Genomic DNA, 20,308 nt, shown 5'->3' on the forward strand with positions numbered 1-20,308 from the left:
TAGGCCTCTTTTTCCACCTGCAGGGAAATTAATCAAAACAGTTGTTGCATTCTAGTCAAAGCTTTACCCTTGTAGGGTTACCAGTGAGTCTTGAGTCAAGACAAGAATCTGACCAGCAGAGATGAAGCAGCCTGCCCGTGGTCTCGGCAGTCAATGCCTACTGACCCTTGGGCCATAGCTTTGCTGTGGCCGTGGCAGCAGGGCCTCCCCTGAGCTTGCTTCACTGGCCCGAAGCTCTCATACCCAGACTTGGCTCTCCACCAGGCCAATGTAGTCACTGGGGCTCCAGTTTTAGTTTCTCTTCCTACCATCCTGCCAGGGCCATAGAAGGAAGATTGTGATTCCAAATGAGGACACAAAGGTCTCATCACTTCCAAGTCAGACACCTAGCTCTAGGGATGGCCACATTTGCAGAGCACTTGTTCTGTGCCAGGGCACACTTGTTCACCCACATTAGCTCACTTGATCTTTCAGCCACCGTCTGGAAGATGCTGCCATCATTGCTGGCAGAGAGATGTTAGGTAGTGGGCCCAAGGCCTCCTGACTGACTGGTGGAACTGGGATGTGAACCAGACAGCCTGGCTCGGGGACTATGCTCCAAGCACCTTGTGCTCTGTTGCTACAGAGACCAGGGGGCAGCATGCACCTCTAGGCAATTCAAACTAGACAAAAATTTAGAGATTTACTGGCCTTCACTATCACCTACCTAGGATCACCTGGGGAGATCTGATCACTCTGGGTACTATGATACCCAAGGCTCAGCTCACTGTTCTTCCAATGTGCCCCTTCCAGATGGATGAGGAAGAGGTGGTTGCCAGGCTTGGGATGTGAGGTTCCAGGAGGTGTGAAAAGGGTTAGTGCCCCAGTGCTGTGAAGAGAAAGGAAAACACGAGTCTGACCTGTAAGGCTCCCTGTGAGAAGCCCAGATGATTGAAAAGGGCCACTACTCCTCCTTATGTCTCGAAATAGGCAGGCATAGAGGATTTTTATCTTTAGTAGCCTCTCAATATGACAAGCCAACCAAATCCTATTTTTACCTGTCCCTAGGTGAGCAGAAACCATTGTTGGGAAGCCAAATGATTAACTGCTGTATAAATAGGAGGAGCTAGGAACCAGGGAGAAGCTTCTAGAAAGGCAGGCGGGGAGAAGCAGGGGAATGTTCCTGGGGCTCCCTGGGAGCTTTTACTCTCTCTCCCACTCTTTAGAAGGACTCCAGCATGGGCCACCTCTCCAAGGAGCCCTTCTCTAGCAGCATCAGGCCAGACAGTCCCATTTCAAGGGCCCACGATGATCTCCAGCCCCTATAGCATGGGTGCCATGAGAGAAAAAGGAAAAGTAGAGATGCCTCCACTGACTGGGAAAATGCACCTGGGCCAGGCAGGGAGAAGAGAGGAATGGAAGTCAATATATAACCAAGGACACACCTGTGACCACACTACAACTGTGGTGGAACCCAAAAAGGAGTCTTTTGCATCTGAAAGAGTAAAGACTTCTTGGAAAAAGTGGAGCCCAAGCTGAGCCGGGTGAGAAAAAACGGGGGATCTGAATAGAACAGAGCAGGGGGAAGGTGTTTGGGGGAGGGAAGAGTGGGATCAGGCACAGAGAGAAGGTATGGGCCGGGGGTCTCACTATTTCCATCAGCAATCTGGATGCTTGCTTGGTTCACTCAGCACACCAGAGGCATGGTTTGAACCCTGCCCAGGTGCCAGTCAGAGCTGATGAGACAAGATTCTGACAAAGGAGTTGGTATCACCTCCTTGCATGGTGGGCTGGTCACCAGTCAATGGCTTTGAGCCCTGTCTCATGCTGTCCGTGTGGCCTTGGGCAAATGACCTCACTTTCTGGTTACTTCAGCTATAAAATGAGGTGGGTTCCCGAGTTTGAAAGTCCCTCCCTGGTATCAGGACTTTAGGTCTCTAGGCCCCCATCTTGAGAAGGCCTTTGAAGAGACTCACTAACACCTTGCTGGGGAGATGGGGAGGGGCCGAAGGCTGAGAAGCTGCTTAGTGTGTGGTAAAGACCAACTACAGGGCTCCTGGCTTGAAGCAGAGGGAAAGGCTTAGCCCAGGTCATTCCAGCTGGTATAACCTGGGCCCAGAGGTGAGGATTAGACAGGAGCAGAGCCCACTGTGGGGAGTAGAAGACTCTAAGCTCCAGCATGGCTTACCCATGGGACGACTACATGGGGGTGGGGGCGTGGAGCCCCGGGCACTGTCACTAGAGAGCTAGGGCTGGAAAACCATATGTTGGCAATTTCTTTCTTTCAAAGATTTTATTTATTTGCTTGAGAGACACAAAGAGAGAGGGAGAGGGCAGCCCCAGTGGCTCAGCAGTTTAACACCGCCTTCAGCCCAGGGCGTGACCCTGGAGACCTAGGATCCAGTCCCGCATGGGACTCCCTGCATAGAGGGAGTCCATGTCTCTCCCTCTGCCTGTGTCTCTACCTCTCTTTCTCTCTGTGTCTCTCATGAATAAATAAATAAAATCTTTAAAAAAAAAGAGAGAGAAAAAAAAAATGAGTGGAGTGAGGGGCAGGGGGAGAAGCAGAGTCCCCCACTGAGCAGGGAGCCTGATGCAGGACTCGATTCTGGAACTCTGGGATCATGACCTGAGCCAAAGGCAGGTGCTCAACCAACTGAGCCACCCAGGTGCCCTGTTAGCAATTTCTAACAGGACTCTGTCATGGAACTAAAAGCTGGACAAAACAACCTTCAAGACTCTTCTACTCACCTTTCTAAAATGTCAGGCCAAAGTGCAGTGGTTATGACTCCCAGGCCAGTTTACCATTCCCAACAAAGCAGAGCCAGAGTGAAATGTTACTGAACAGAACAAAATGGGAAAGACAACCCTGGAAAGAGACCAGCTGGGGGGCTGGATGGAGACCTGGATTTGCCAGGGGAAGCAGACCCCTTCTCCCTGCCTCTGGCCCTGGCCACATTGCCCTCGGGACCTGACCCAGGGTGTTCCACCCTCTTCATGTCCAGACCAATGCACCCTCCTCTGCTCCTTATGCCAGCCCCCTTCCTGAGTTTCTAGAGCCTGCTTTTTTTTTTTTTAAGATTTTATTTATTTATTCATGAGAGACAGAGAGAGAGAGAGAGAGAGAGAGGCAGAGACACAGGCAGAGAGAGAGAGAGAGAGAGAGGCAGAGACACAGGCAGAGACAGAAACAGGCTCCATGCAGGGACCCCGATGTGGGACTCGATCCCGGGCCTCCAGGATCATGCCCTGGGCCGAAGGCAGTCACCTAACTGCTGAGCCACGCAGGGATCCCTCTAGAGTCTGTTTTGATATTCCATCCCTCATCCTGCAGGCTAGCACCTGCTAGCCTTTTTGAGTTCCTGTAGCTAGGAGGTCCACTCCTCTTAGTGCTCCCCCTGAGACCACCCTTCTTGTCTGGCAGCTCTCCTCCTGGGTGGTGGGCTTGATGATGACACGTGGTGCTCATGCCCTGCCCCACACCCCCACCCCGAGGGGCCAGTGCTGGCGAGGAGGCCAGCAGATGTGCAGATTTGGGTCCTGGGCCAGGGCAGTGCATTGAGAATGAGATCTTCCGGGTTCTGTTTCCTGAATATAAAAGCTGGGTATCAAGTGACTGATTTCCTCTATTCCTCACTTATTCTCTCTATATCAGCTGGGTGAGAACTTCTACCTTGATCAATCTTTCAGAGTAGAGTAAAGCGCGGATCAGGTTTTCTTACAACGTGCTCACAGGAGAGAGGCAGGGAGCCAGTTGTGATGTATGTGACCTGCCTCAGTAGCAAACGGAGGGCACCACCAGCCCTCAGACTTCTCCTCAGACTTCAGACCCTAGGGTCAGTGCCCTCAACCCCTATGAAGAAGAAATCTGAGCCAGCAAGTGCTACCAGGTGAGCTATTCTGTGCCCAGGCTGCCAGGCCACATTGCTCACTGGCATCAACTGGTTCATCACTCCTGAGAGAAGGACCACGGCATTCCGGGTGGGAGACCAGACTGAGGGAAGCTCCCCAGAGCTCCGGTGTTACTCACTGCTAACCCCAGAACTCTCGAAGCGAGTTTGCTTCAGGCATACACGTCAACAGTCCTGTAATAGCAGCTAATCACTGCTTCCACTGAGTGAGCTCCTACTATGCACCAGGCAGCAACGAGCTTCGCTTCCCTCTGACATCATCACTAATCCCCACAAGGACCCTAGGAGGTAGCTATTACTGTTCTATTTTTAGACAAAGAAATTGAGGCTCAGGGGGAATAAATATCTTGCTCAAGGTCATGTGGATGGTGAGCGATGAGGCCAGGCTCCACCTGAGGTCTGCTGGACTTTCAAGTTGAGCTCTTTCTTGTCTCTCTCATTCTCAATGATTATGAAATGGGAGATCCTTTCCTTTCAGTTCTTTATTCCTTCTCTGGATCCTGAGCACCTACTTTGTGTCAAGCACTGTGCTGATGCATTGGCTTTGCTAGGATGAGTGAGGCATGGGACCTGGGCTCCAGGGGTCAGCTTCTGCTGGGGGAAACGGAACTGGCAGGTAGGTCCGTGTAGGGGGAAGTGACAGGCGCAGGAGTGTGTGAGCACTGAAGACAGCAGGAAAGGAGCCAGGCGGCCCGAGGGTCTCATCCTCAAGCAGAGATCTCTGAAGCTCCCCAATGTCACCCACATCAGTAGGTTGAGAAAAGGGAAGGAGGGAGAAAACCTGACACAGTTGAACACCCACCTACCACCCGTCTGGTGTACTAGGCACAAGCCCCAAGGCCAGCACTGTTGCTTGCTGTCTGTCCAGATGAGGAAAGTAAACCCTAAAGAGGTCATGTGCTGTCAAGGTCACCATGGCCACCGGACACCTGGCTAGAACCCCCAGCTTCCCATGCCGAGCATCACACTGTCTTCCCAGAAAGTGTGTGGAAATGTAAAATGAAGGAGGTCTGGAAACTCCTAAGCCCAGCTGCAGGGGGAAAAAGCCCAAGTCCTCTGCAGAGACCACAGAGGCCAAGGGTGTGAGAATCCAGCTCCTACCACAGACATGCCAGGTGTCTTGTTCCCGTTCAAGTCACAGCCACAGCCATCTCCCAAACATGCCAAACCAGGAGAAAGGGTTGGAGGGGAGACACTCAGGGGAGTGAGAGCAGGTCAGGGCGGTCCAAACCCAAGGGAGCTCTGATGTGAACTCCCAACATCTGCCCGCCGCCCCCGTGTGTACCCTGACCTCCTCCCTACAGCCCCAGTTTTCCAAGGTACTGATCTGGGCAGGGAAGAAACTCCTCCTGTCCTCACCACCTGGGCTTGTCCTGTCCAGCCGGCTCCTGCCTAGGGCCTCCCCCGCCTCTGCTCTCTCTGCTCTGGGTGGAGGGGGTACTCCAGGTAATAGGCCTGGGCCCCTCCTCCTCCCCAAGCAGGAGGCTGTGTGGCAGGACACCAGGAGAACTGGTAGGACTTGCGTCCCTGTTGCCAGAGGCACAAACAAACCTGCCAGCGGTAATAACAGGGCAAAGGAGCGGACCGCCTGGGACTCTGGAGGAGGACTGCAGGCTCCCTGCCAGGGCACCCCTGCCATGAGGGCCTTGCTCAGAAGCAAGAGGGGTCCTTGGAGAGTGGGTTTCTCTTCATTCTTGCCACAGCAGATCTACTAATACTTCCTCCCCCGCAAGACGATCCTCTTCTAATACTAATACTCCCTAAGTGCTCTCTGTCACCATTTTCCCTGGGGGTTCTGAGAGGCCCGTGTCAGGGTTTTCGGAAGCATTAAGCAACAGCGGAGGTGGGGGGGTTCACCACGACCCCCCAGCCAGAGGCCTGGGTAAGAGGAGGAGGCAGTAAGGTTTTGGAGGTCAGGGCAGGAGGGATGGGAGCCACCCTTACCGGTCCTACGCAGAGGAATGGCGGTGTGTGTGTGGGGGTGCTTGTGGGGATGAGCACAAGAAGAGGAGCCCTTTACCAAATATACTTTGGAAGGAACTTGTTAAAGAAAAAGTAGAGGAAAAAGAGCAAAGCATCCATGGTCTGGTTGGGATTGTCAGGGAAAGTCAGTATGTATTCAAATTCAAAATGGTGCATTGAAATATGATGTAAATGAGTTTTTAGCAGATACAATTTCAGCCTCAATATAAAGAGTTCTTACAAATCAGTAAAAAAGTAAAAAAATAGGGATCCCTGGGTGGCGCAGTGGTTTGGCGCCTGCCTTTGGCCCAGGGCGCGATCCTGGAGACCCGGGATCGAATCCCACGTCGGGTTCCCGGTGCATGGAGCCTGCTTCTCCCTCTGCCTGTGTCTCTGCCTCTCTCCCTCTCTCTCTGTGTGACTATCATAAATAAAGAAAAATTTAAAAATATATTTAAAAAAAAGTAAAAAAATAAATAAACACACACCATTGAAACCTGTAAATAGTATGGATGGGCTATTCATGAACGAGCTTCAAATGATAAAAATCATATGAAAAAATTCAACTTCATTCATAATCAAAGAAATGAAAATTAAAATTAGATCCAGGAGTCTATCATAAAATTGGTCATAATAATGAAAAAATAGGAACAATCTAAATATATAACTCTAGAGTACCATTAAGAACTATAATGAAATATTACATATCCATAAATATGTTATAAAAATATTTACTAACAGGAAAATGTTTGCAGTATATTAAGTTTAAAAAGCAGATTCCAAAACAGTGTTATGGGTAGGAGCATTTTACATTTTGGTAAACACAAGTAAGTCCACGTGTACATCATAAAATTTACAGAAGACTAAACAAAGCGTTCATAGTACTAAGTCATTACTCAAGGGTAGAATTATGATTTTATTGTCTTGTTTATTTTTCTATATTTTGTACTTTTCCTACGATGATCCCATTTTGATTTTGCAATGAAAATTTTTTGGAAAAAAAATTTTTTTTGGTAACTTTGAAAGAGTCTTTGACAGAGGAAATGTACAAATCATTATGTTTGTATGAACTCTTCTCCAAGAAGTGGCAAGTCTCTCCCACCTGGTGATTGTGGAAATACGGGTAGGATATGAATGGGTTTGAGGATGGCTGATGTTGGAGGTCACTCAGGCTGCAGAACTGGGGGGAGGGGGGTGTTCTTTTTGATAGGAATTGCAATTTTGATGTTAATTCTGAAATCTTTAGGGGCCCACGACCTTGTAGAGAGAGGCCAGAGGATTTGTAGTTAGAGAATGAGAAGGGATCTTAGGTCTACCAGTTGTCACTGAGGAAGATACTTTATCTTTCTGAGACTCAACGTCTATAAAGTGGAAGTAACAGTAACACAGGATTATTGTGTGGATTAAATAAGATAATTATTTGCTTTGTGAGGTATAAATCCCTAAACAAATGTTAGATGTTGTCCTTTTTTTTTTTTTTTTTTTTTTAGATGTTGTCCTTAATAACATCCATCATCTCTCCCTCAGCCTCAGCAGGAAAGCAGGCCAACTGCAAACCGGTCAAGTTCACGTGGGCTGTTGAGAATCCTGGATATGCAGGAGGTGAGGGCCAATTTTCCCATGTGTCTTAGGCAAACTGATGTCCTGGTCCATGGTAATAGAATACAAAAACAAAAAGAAGATAAACTTATTCTGAGCTCAGAGGAAGGTGTTTGGAGATCTTCTGACTACCCTCTAAGGAAAGAATACATAGCCTGTGATAAGAAATTCCTGGCTAGCATCGTGCTGGGCACTGGCAAAGAGGAGAAACAGCCCAAAGTGGAGAGGTCTGTGACTCCCTTTACCTGTACTTGTTTACTCATGTTTTGGCAAGATGCTTGGGGGCTGAGTTGGGTGGACCAAGGATGCCACAGCTTGTCATCTAAGGAGACTGGGAGAGGCTGGGTGGTGATTCTGGTTAGATGAGTCCCCACCCTGCACGAGACGAGGGAAGTCATGGCTTCTGGGTGGAGGTGGTAGGCACGCTCATGAATCATAAACCCCTCTCATTCATAACTGAGTAGCTGGTACTTCTAGTGCCATGCATGTTTTTTACGCAGTATGGTGCCAAACGTACACCCTCAAAGAGCACCACTTTCTTCATCCCACTAGATGAAAGGGATTTATTGATCAGATGACAAGCTTTCCAAGGGCTGATCACATTTGGTGACTCCATCTTGCCCGCACCACTCCAAGGCCTTAAGATGAGGAGCAGGATCTTCACTCTTCCTTTCTTGCTTCTTCTAGAATGCCCCTCCTACCTTTCCTTCTGTTTTTGTTTTTTTTTTTTTTAAAGATTCTATTTATTTATCCACGAGAGACAGAATGAGAGAGAGAGGCAGAGAGACACAGGCAGAGGGAGGAGCAGGTCTCATGCAAGGAGCCTGACGTGGAACTCAATCCTGGGTCTCCAGGATCATGTCCTGGGCCGAAGGTGGTGCTAAATTGCTGAGCCACCCGGCCTGCCCTTTCCTTCTGTTTACCTCCTTTTCTTCTTTGGAGTTGGTTTCATTGCTCTTCCTCTCCTTGTTTGTCAGGTTTCCCTCTCCGTCCTCCCATGGCCACCTTATGTGGTTCTGGATCCAGGTGGCATCTTCTTCTGTGCTCTTCATGTCAGAGGCACCCACCACTTGGAGCCACCCCGTCCTGGGGTATTCTGAGCTAGAGCCCACTGGTCCCCTCCTGCAGGGCTTACTGAAGTTTGGGTTCACGAGCTTTTTTACCCCTTGCTTCACCTAGTCCTCTCCTCAATGACCCAACAAGCCTTTTCAAATCTTTCTGTAACTAAGTTTTTCTCTCTCTTTTTAAATTTTTATTTATTTATGATAGTCACACACACACACACACACACAGAGAGAGAGAGAGAGAGAGAGAGAGAGAGAGGCAGAGACATAGGCAGAGGGAGAAGCAGGATTCGATCCCGGGTCTCCAGGATCACGCCCTGGGCCAAAGGCAGGTGCTAAACCACTGCACCACCCAGGGATCCCCTAAGTTTTTCTCTTAATCCTCCTGCCAACTCTGCTCCTCTGCTCCCCAGGCCCCTGTCACTTCTGTGGGGCCCTCTGATCTATCTGTACCTTGCTGGTGTTTACATGTCCTAGGCTGAACGTGTGTTCTAGTCAGTGGGGCGGGGGGGGGGGGAGTGAAGGACGGCCATGTGTTCCTGTCCAGCTGGGCTTTTCTGTCCAGCTGGGCTTTTCCTGTCCAGCTCCCTTCCACTCTGGGCTTTTCTAGACTCTTTGTATTCCCGCTATCCAGCCAAGAGCCAGGATGGGAGTGTTCTCTGTCTCTTTTATTCCTTAGAACCTCACCCCACTGTTTTTTTTTCCAGTCTAAATCTCATTTCGAAATCTCCTACCCAAAGGGTTTCCCAATGCCTCCCAGTTTTGAATCAACCTGCTGTTTACAGCACACCCAGATCAAGAATAGAGACATCAGGGGGGACCAGATCTGATACTACGCCCTGAAGACACTCATGTGCCTGAATTCGTCATTGGACTGGTGGCACCTGGACAAACAAATCTATTTCCTCCTATCTCCCAAGAAGGTAAGAAACCAAGTAGGCTCCAAGCTGAGAACAAGGACTGGCCAGAAGGCAAATACCAACTTGGCCATATTCCTCCCCGGGGGAAGGTGTTTGAGGAAGGGCTGTCACTGCAAGTCCAGCCTGCACCAGGGGAGATCCTCTCTAAGCAGCCCACAGAATTCTCTGTCCCCCGACTGAAGTGCCCAGGCCCTCCCTGAGGGTCGTTTCTTAAGAATATGCATCCTACTTCCCCACTCACTTAATGGGGTGAATTCCTAGCCCTCAAGAACCTGAGTCAGGAGCAGCCTCTAGAACACAGAGAAGTAGGTCAGTGGTGTTTTTTGAACAAGCAAAGTGGGTTGTTCCCTACATACCCAGGGTACCAACCACTTGCCTCAGTAACCTGACAGCTCTCTGTCACCAGCAAGGAGGGCCCACCTGTGGTCTTTATTCTCCAAAAGAAGCTGAAGGATCAGCTTGGGGTGGAAATGGCAACCTGGATCTCTGCATCATGTTCTAGCCAACAAAACATCTCAACTTGACTTAAAAAAAAAAAAATCGATTCAAAGCCCCAATTCTTTTTTTTTTTTTTTTATTTATTTATTTATTTTAGAGAGACAGCATGAGCAATGGGGAGGGGTAGGGGAGAGGGGGGAAACAGACTCTCTGATGAGGAGGGAGCCTCACATGGGGCTCTATCCCAGGATGCTGATCATGCTGATCATGACCTGAGATCATAACCTGAGCCAAAACCAAGAGTCCAATGCTCAACCACCTGAGCCACCCAGTTGCCCCCTCAAAGCCCCAATTCTGCATATAATTCCCTTTCATCTAAATGAACAGAGTGGAATATGGACATCAAACCAGCCTCTGAGGGCTCTTGTCACCCTCTGTCTGAGGTAAATGCTGCAGACAAGAACTAAGCCTTTCTGCTCCCATAATTTGAGGAGAGAAAACACCATTTGATGCCATAGCAAGCTCCTATTCTTGGCACTTGGTGTCACTCTTGCTTCACCTTGCCTCAGCTCGAAGCCTTCCACTGACTGGTGGCAACCACCACAGAGGGCAGAACTCTCTCCTCCCTCTCCCTTCCCCACGGACGCACACACATGTACACATTTACAAAAGTCTGGGCAGGAGTCCAGCTCTCCTGAGGAAGGGCAAGTGTCCTGGCAGAAGGATGACAGGAGTGCCACATGGTGAAGGGTAGGAAGAAGGACCTCATCTTCCCTGAGAAGGCTGGGGTGGAACCTAGACTCCTGAAATTGTTGGTTATTGACCTTGCCAATGTTTTCTTAAAACTCAAAATTGCTCAGAAGACAATCTAATAGCACAAACTTGCACATATAAACACTAAGAGTCACTTGATATCAAACTGGCAAATTTTGGTGACAGAAGCACAGAGATGACCCATCTATAGCTGCAAGGCTTGCTGTCTTTCTCCTTTTGAAGACCTTGGCTACTAAACCTTTGTCAATCCCCAAGGCAGAGTTTGATACATTTGTTTCTGCTGAGAACACCTTTTGGCAACTAAATAAATGCCATATTTCCTTTTAGTTAATCTTTTAATTAGCAAAATCAAACTTCTCCACTTGCACATTCCGTGGCCTCTGTTCCATTGTCTCAATCTCTCTTAACCTCTGCTGTTTCTCTTTCCTCCCTCCACCACTGCCAGGCTCCTCTCAACAAGAGTTATGTGGCCTCTAGGCTCACTCCAGAGTCTCCTCTTGCAACAGCCCCCCAACACACACACACACACACACACACACACATTGTCTCTAGAAGATCCCTTTGTTCCTTGAGGCTCTCCCGTGGATGGATAGCCCTTAGAAGGAGAGTGGTTCCTCCTCTCTGGGTCACACAGATTTAATATTCTTCTTACAAGAAATCTAACTCCTTTATGACCCATGAGGGAAGATGGTTCAGGGTAAAGGAGAGGCTGGAGCATCCCTAAAGAACACAGGCTAGTGAAGATCCACTACCCAAGAAGAGCCAGTCTGGAAAGGGCCCAAGCCAAAAATGAACTTCCACAACACTCCTATCTGCAGCAGGTCACACCATTATCGGCCTTAAGAAGACAACAATAACTAGCTTACAGGGCTTGCAGTTACTTTGCCATTCCCTAATCCCAGGCTAACTGGCTGTTCTGAGCAAAAGCTCTCGGGGAAGATAGGACTTCACTGTGCCCTCCCAGCAGAGTTCTGACATCTCAACACACAAGGGAGCAGAGCTCACCATTTCCCTGCTGCCTTTTATTTGAAAACATCTTGTGAGAGTGCATCCCAGGTTCCCAGGTTCCACCCAGATCATTCCACCTAGAGTCTACCTTTTAGTAGTTCCTGGAATAGAGGCAGGTAATATCTAGCCTGGCAAGTCACACTGGAGGTGACTGAAGGCCCCACGAGGAGGAGACACAGTGCCTGAACTACCATTTATCCTATTTCTAGAGATAAGAGTGTTGATGCCAAGGTCAGGAATGAGCAGCTCCCACCAATAGTACTATGTGGTGCTGAGACCTAGCCCCTCTTGCTTTTTCTTGGGCAGCACCCCCAGGGTAGCAGATGGAAGCCCTAGACTGTGGGGAATGTGAAGTGATCCAAGGGTAGTAGTGAGTCAGGTTGCACTCTTGGAGTAATTCAAAACACTTTATCACTTTTATTCCATGGATCTTATTCATATCCAAGGAAAGAAAGAAGGAAGGAAAAGGGTAGAGCCTTCTCATTTCATCAAAACAAAGTGAATGGGGCACCTACGGGTGGCTCAGTTGGTTGAGCATCTTACTCTTAGTTTCAGCTCAGGTCATGATCTCAGGGTCATGGGATTGAACCCCATGATGGGTTTCATGCTGGGTATGGAGCCTACTTTTCAAAAAATTAAATTTAATTAAAAAAAAAAAGAAGTACATACAAACCTAAAAATGTGGACACTGGCCCTTGGTCATAGCAAATGAGACAGCTGATTGTGTGTGTGTTGGGGGTGGGGGTCCTCTACTCTGGTGGTCTCTGGTAATCTGACAGTTCAGACTGACTTCAAAAGAAGGCTGAACTTGACCCCCTGTGTTAGAAAGCGTACCAAAGCACAAATACTCCCTGTCCTGCGTTCCTCAAACTTTGTAAATAACAGAGACGCTTGCTAGAGTAATTAGAACAAAAATTCAGCTAAGTGGTTTGAGAAGGTGTGGCTGGAGCATTCTATGTGTTTTTTCTAAAGCCGGACATGTAGACAGTCCAAAATACAAGTTTAATGAGCTTATAAATTTGGAGTGACTCTTCATATCTTGTAGTGAGGTCAGGGGTTCAACTACTTCACTCTTGACATCAAAGAGGCTGCTATAGGTTGCTCAGCCCTGAACATTTCCTCCAGAATATTCTCCAAGGACGTCTTCCCCAGAGCTTCTTCATCCACCCACACAAGCAACTAACCTAAAGGATTCGGTCCCCAGGGTTTTGTAGAGGGAGATAACTCCTGGTGTTCAAAGGTGCTCTGTGACGTTTGATCCTTGGTCTGACTCTAGGTATCCGAAATACTGCTTAAATGGCCCCGAGATCCTTAGGAGACTTACATGTTTCTCATAAGAGATGGTACCCATCCTGGTTAACTCCTACAAATTCACAACATCCTCTAATGCTCTAGTTCAAAGTGTTTTAATTTCAGTAATCATTGTTTGCTACAGTGCTTTCTGGCCTTTTCTGCCTACAGTATTTCTAAACATTAATTTAATTGAACTTGAAAGAGATTGTGCATAATGTGCCACAATGTGGCAGACGAATCATATAAACAGTGTCCTGCTGACAAGGTAGGTCTAACACAGGAACAACCCTGTCAGCACTGCTGGCCCACATAGGACTACAAATCCAAAACAGCCATGGGTGCTCCCAAGAGGCACACATGGGTGACATCATTCATCTGGGGATGGCTACCCTGACTGAATCCAAGATGCTTGCCCTTTCCAGTCAGTTTGTTTTTTCAGAACCAATATTTGGGATGCTGCTTCAATATTTTACTCTATTTCTGATCCATGCCTGCCTGGAGGCTGAGATAAAATAAGCCTGAAGCTGAATACTTTGTCACCGATTTTCCAGAGCCCTAGGACAGCACTGCTAATATCCAGGGCTAACATGACCTTGCTAACCCACACCAGAGAACTATCTATTAATTAAACAGACAGCTAACCTTATAATTAGGTCAACTACATGTATTCCAACCCAAGCCCTTGATTCCATTCCTTTCTCTCCGAGATTAGAGGAAATATCTCACTGATAACACAGAAATGTTCTCCTCACACCTCAAAATGGACTCCTTAGTCCACAGCCACCCCACAATGTCCCACAATTTCTGATATCTACCCCAATACACTAAGCCTCCTCCGTGAGTTTTTTATTTTTCAGATTCCATCATTCTCCTGAGTTTTCCTGTGATTCTGAGGATATCACCAAGACAAAGGGAAAGCCTCAATCCTGTGGGTGCTAGTTGGATGAGTAAAAACCTTAAGACAGGAATCCCTGGGTGGTGCAGCGGTTTAGCACCTGCCTTTGGCCCAGGGCCCGATCCTGGAGACCCGGGATCGAATCCCACGTCAGGCTCCCGGTGCATGGAGCCTGCTTCTCCCTCTGCCTGTGTCTCTGCCTCTCTCTCTCTCTCTCTCTCTCTGTGTGTGTGACTACCATAAATAAATAAAAATTAAAAAAAAAAAACCTTAAGACAAGGGAATCTTGGAAAAATCTTCATAACATCCTAAGAATTCATGGTGCATAAGTCCCTGTTGCTACCCTGCCAGCCTCACACCAGTTGGAGACACAGACCCGCCCTTCCCTGGGCTAATTTAGCTCCACTAGCTAGGCACCTACATCTGTGCTCTCTCCCAATAGAATCAGCACCCAACCAGTTACCTCCCAGGGCTCCTCAAGGAGAATCACCAAATAGAAGTCCTTCCTAGGGGGTGACAGCGCCATTCAGGAAGTCTAGCCTCCTCCTGAGAGTGCAACCCCAACACCTCTGCCTTTGGTAGGTACATGGGGAGGAATCAGGAAAGAGGGATGTGTCTTGGAATGTTGCAACCCAGGTTCAAATGAGTAACTGCACCCAGGGGGCAGGGAGAGGGCCTGAGCAGGGAAGGAGGTTCCTGAGACACCGTGGCACAGGTCTGAGCTGGAGGCCGTGCTAGAAACTGAATGATGAAACAGAAACACCTTCATAGTGGTGATCAAAATCTCAGATTAGCTTGGATTTCTTCTCCCTTTTTATTTTTTTTTTAATTTATATCCATATGAATTGTTTTCCTCTAGGCACGTGAAACTTGCACTTTTCTTCTTCAGTACCCTTCCAGAGGTGAGAGAAATGGGAAGCACCAGGTTCTGATGCTATGCCAGATTAGGTCACAAGTGGATGAACTTTTTCCTTACGTGCATCGAATCTAACCAATAAGTGTGCTGGTCTGACGTTCATGGTGTGTTGTGACCCAGTAAGCCCAGCAGCAAGGAGCTATGGAAGACACGGTCAGGAGGTTTTGTGGAACCAATCAGGCCAGTGTAGCTATTCCTGGCTTTCTGCACCTGCCCTTCAAAGAGTCTGCACAAGGTCAGATTTTTCTAAAGGGAAGCCTCAGCCCCTACTGACTCGCTGGGTAATCAGACCCTTTATTTCCATGTACAACTCATCTTCCACTGGTAACAGCTTGTGATCGTATCCAGTTTTTCCGTCCTCCCTCCTACTGAAGTGCTCCGGAAGACCTTCCCATTTAAATAAGTCTAAGCATGAATCTCTGCTGCAGATTCATTCTGTAAAATGAGGAAGTCATCCCAAATTTGTTTGCCTCAGCTGGCATAATCATTTTTTCTAGAATTGGTCTCCATTGTGTATCCCATATTCTTTTCATCTTTGATATTTTTTTAATTACCAAAAAAGAGATTTGCTACCTAAACTGCAAAAATGGTTGGTAACCGATTTGTCTTTCTGCATCAAAATCTTTTTTTTTTTTTTAAGATTTTATCCATTTATTCATGAGAGAGAGAGAGAGGCACAGACACAGGCAGAGGGAGGAGCAGGCTCCATGCAGGGAGCCCGACGTGGGACTCGATCCCGGGTCTCCAGGATCACGCCCTGGGTCGAAGGCAGGAGCTAAACTGCTCAGCCACCCAGGGATCCCCTGCATCAAAATCTTTAATGTCCTACAAATACAGGTAATTATTACCAAAGGACCTGCATTGTAGGTTAAAAAGGAATCAGTGGTATCCCCACCAGTGCAGGGAGTTCTGGGGATCCCAACTCTGCTTCACTGCCTGGGTAAGGTCATTGGTAAGGAGATAACACCTGTCACTGCTCACAGACCTGTCTGGTGAACACATTTTCAGAAGTGAGAAGTGGTGGCAGTCTGATGCATGACTGGCAAAGGGCCAGTGTATCTTCTCTTTCAGAAACCGAGATTGTCCCAGAAAACTGAGGCCACATGGCTGCCCATAGGATAGCTCTGAAAAAAAGTAATTCTCTGCTGCATTCAGCCTTGGGCCCCACTTGGGGCCTCTAAATCATCTTGTCCCTCAGTGCTCGACTCAGCCCACTCTCCTTGGACACCTGGTATTCATAAGATTGATTAAAGCAGACATTCAAATATTCCTTCAAACTGCCCTATCCACAATTTTCATTTCCCTTTTATCCCACCAAACCAGTCTCCCCTTTTAAAAAGAGAGAGGTTAGCAGTACATGACCAAAACTGTGTCTATTCATTCCCGGGCAGGAGATGTTACTGCTCTGAATCAGACTGGCTCTTTCAAGATTAAAAAGTAATTATTCTAAAAGAAGAGTGTATGGTTAAAATTAAACCAGAGACCCAAAGCTATCAGAACCTGGACTTTGGACAAATGCCAAAGAGGACAGTCATAGGCATCTTGCTGAGAATACGGGGAAGAGATCCACTAAGAGGAAAAGATCTCAAACAAATGGCCATATTAAAAAACTAAGTAAAAAGTTGGAACCTGTTCAACCACCCTACTTCAGGTAGAAGGCACTTTTTAACAACATTAGGAAAGCGAAACTAGCTGTGGGTGGGGTGGAAATGCTGCCAGGTCACCTTGCCTAAAGAAATCTGACGATTGCGCCTACATGACAGACGTGCAGTGTTGGCACTGCCATGGCACTGCTGGACCACGTGGCTAACGAGGACCAAGCTAGCAGTTTTTGTGGCTCCCTGCTCCAGCGGGCTGTACCTAGGTTTTGGTGATCACTAGCTCATCACTGAGGTGACTTGGGTTCCCAGCTGTGATTTGTTATTTCATAGTGTGATTAAGAAACAATCATCTAGGAAAACACAGATGTACACATCAGTGTGCAAGAAAGGCCTGAGGGTGCTGAGAGCTTCCTGGGTCATGAGTCAGGGTGGGGGTGGGGTGGAGTAGGGGGAGAGAAGTGGGGGGGGGGGGTTGCTGCAGGAGAGCAGGACCCAGGAAGTCTGGTGAGGCAACTCCAAGGCCAGCCTAGCAGCGCCTTCTCCTGGAAGGCTGGGAGCACACCAAGTGGGCTGGGTGGATACAAACCAACCCTGTTTTCTTCCAACCATTACTGACCCCTACTGGGCAAAATGCTTTTCAGCTTTACCAGACAGAGGGCTAAAGCAAAATAAAATCCCCACCAGGTGGCATGTGGCAAGGCACAGTGTTCCAAGTCTCCATTTCCACATCATAAAATGGGAGCAGTGTTAACAATAGCTATCCTTGCATATCTCAATAGATTGATATCAGGAGGAAATGAATGAAGGTACCACTGCTTTTACCTTAACCTACCTCCCGGCTCTTTGCCCTAATATAAACCAGATCACTTCCCTGAGGTGATCTTTCTTTCCATAGTCTCTGAACTAAGCGCACAATTATAAAAACAATATGGTTACGTTAGCCTAAGCATTACTAGCTAGTGGCATCTCACTGCTGGTAGCTTTAATAATTCCACAAATATTGGGGCTCCTGGGTGGCTCATTTGATTTCAGTCAGGTCATGATCTCAGGAACCTGAGGTTGAGCCCGGCATCAGGTTCTGAGCTCAATGTGGAGTCTGCTTGCCCTTCTCCATCCCCCCTGCTTGCTCTTACACACTTGTTCTTTCTCTTTTTCTCAAATAATAAATAAAATATTTTTAAATTTTTAAAAAATTCCACAAATGTTTTAAACACAATTTTCAAAGCATTTTTTCATTTAAGCATCTAATTTAATTTCCTAGTAATTGGGGATCCCTCGGTGGCGCAGCGGTTTAGCGCCTGTCTTTGGCCCAGGGCGCGATCCTGGAGACCCGGGATCGAATCCCACATCGGGCTCCCGGTGCATGGAGCCTGCTTCTCCTTCTGCCTGTGCCTCTGCCTCTCTCTCTCTCTCTCTCTCTGTGTGACTATCATAAATAAATAAAATTAAAAAAAAAATTTCCTAGTAATTGTATCCTCAATGTCTAAATCCCCACTAGATTATGAGTCCCCTAAATGCAAGAACCTGTATGTCCTTTGTCACTGTTGTAGCCTCAGTAGTACCTACCTAGCATACCTACTGCATAGTAGATGCTCCATAAATATCTGTTGAATAAACACACGGATGAGTCATAGGAACCGGTGAACACCAGCCAGAAACAGGAGGACAAAGTCAGATATTGGTGGTGGTGGGGGGGGATCTTTTCTCAAGAGTGGTAACATAAATATGAAAAACATAAGAGCGGGGTGATGAAAAAGTTTGAAACTAGATAGGGGTGGTAGTTGCACAAGAGTGTGAATGTACTAAATATCACTGGATTGTACACTTTAAAATGGATAATTATATGTTATATAAATTTCATCACAATAATAGAAAAATGAAAGGGCAGAGTTGTAATATAATAATTATAATCCTGATGATTTAGACACTCTACAAAAATGTGATAAAGTCAATACAAAGAGAACTTTGACACAGTGCTTGATGGTTGATATAATTATTTCTATAAATGATTTCATCTGTTCCTCCCAACAAGCCCATGGACTTGCAGACGAGAAAACAGTGGAGTCCAGGAGTTCAGTTGGTGACTTCTTATTATTTCTCAAACAGGCCAGGCCACTCGCCACTTGAAGGATCTGTCCCCTGCGCACCTCTGCCCCCACTCCAAGCCACCCCCCCACCCCAGGGAAGGACTTCCTTCAAACCACTCTTCTTCATCTTCTGGACTCTGCTACAAGAGTCACCTCATCAGAAAGGCCTTCCTAGCCACCCTATCTCAAAGAGCAGCCCCCCCGCCCCCCGCCTTGGATCATTCTCTCTCCCTATCCTGCTTGGTTTTTCTTCAAAATTCTTAGCTCAAAAAAAAAAAAAAATTCTTAGCTCAAATTACATATTGACACACTTTTCCTGTCTCCTTCTGTCACAGCATAAGCTCCAAGAGAACAGGGATATTTGTGAGTTTTGTCCTCTGTTTAATCCTGACATCTGACATGGTGCCTAACAAATAATAGATGTCTAATACATATCTGTTAAATGAATAAGTAGAATTTTACCATGCACTTGGCTGATCTTTGGGGGAGCCTGAGGTTTTTAAGCCACACTACAAAAATAAAATTATAATGTGACTGAGAGAAAATACCAGTCTATCTAGTACTGTAACAAAGTGCCACCTTGTTCACAAATGAATCCCATGGTGTTAAATACCTAGTACTGGGCCCTTGTCTATATGATATAAATAAGAAACAATGGATGCTGAGTGTTACAGACAAGAATGAACTTAAGAACTGTTCATCCAACACACACTGGGGTCCCACCCTGGGTGTGTATGTTGGGGGCAGGGAGTCTCTGAGGAGGAGGGAAAGGAGGAAGGATATTGTGCTGGGTAGGGGTCAAAGTCCAAGGAACAGCAGTGTGGCCTGACAAGTCCAGTATAACTGTGTACAAATGGCTCCACAGACTGAATTGATATGCAGTATGAATCTTGTACAGTTATGTCTAGGTCCCAGGGAAAAGCTTGCAGGGCTGGCTTATTGAGAGTTGGGTCATTGTGGTTTGATTACATAGATGACCCTTTAAGATGGACAGTGAACCTCTGAGAATCAATGGCCATCCCAGATTGGTACCTCAGTGGCCTCTGAAAAGTTCATTCTCAGCAGCAACAGCTGCCTTTCCCTAGTTCCTGAATCAGGTGGCCAGGCATGAAGGAAATTTGTCTGGTAACACACAAAGAACAGGGATTAGGAGTCAAACTCCTGCGGGTGCCTGGGTGGCTCAGTGGTTGAGTGTCTGCCTTTGGCTAGGTCATGATCCTGGGGTCCTGTGATCAAGTTCTGCATTAGGTTCCCCATAGGGAGCCTGCTTCTCCCTCTGCCTATGTCTCTGCCTCACTCTCTGAGTCTCTCATGAATAAATAAATAAAATCTTAAAAAAAAAAAAGGGGGAGTCAAACTCCTGAAGCTCTGCTGTCAGGTCTTTTTTTTATACTTGTTTGAAGCTGTGTCTCTAAGTGTAGTTTACAAATGGAAGACAAACACACAAGCATAAAGTCTGTCATTTGTCCAACCTGACCACTGTCATGGGAGTTATTACATCCTAGACATAACACAATATTTAATATGGAAAAATACCTGTTTGCCAACCTGTGACTCATGTTAATTTTACAGAAACATGTTTTCAAATATGTAATAAATCATTAAACTTAAAAAATAATATTTTGAAATTGAACTTCTGCAGAGAATTCCAAGCTATGGAATGTAAGCTATGGCCCACCCACAGCCCACACACATGCATATGTGCACACGTATTTTCCCAAAAGCTTCCTTATAATATGTCTAAAGTACACAGTTCAAAATTCAAGCAAATAATTAATTACTGAACAAATTCAGCAGAAAAAAAATCACAGCATGATTTGTATAGCTGCCATTATGCCTGCCATTTGCCATGGTATGCTTG

The 20,308-nt window shown here is 47.0% G+C and overlaps 1 long non-coding RNA gene across 1 annotated transcript in view; it reads right to left on the minus strand.

Annotated features, from left to right (window-relative positions):
• LOC112924250 (uncharacterized) overlaps positions 1–20,308 on the minus strand; it is a 38,157-nt gene that overhangs the window by 9,809 nt on the left and 8,040 nt on the right. The window contains exon 5 of the long non-coding RNA XR_012001882.1: positions 707–868. This is a non-coding gene — a long non-coding RNA (uncharacterized lncRNA). The remainder of the gene's footprint in view (positions 1–706; positions 869–20,308) is intronic.

Source organism: Vulpes vulpes, chromosome 5 (assembly GCF_048418805.1).
Source record: "Vulpes vulpes isolate BD-2025 chromosome 5, VulVul3, whole genome shotgun sequence".
NCBI lineage: Eukaryota > Metazoa > Chordata > Mammalia > Carnivora > Canidae > Vulpes > Vulpes vulpes.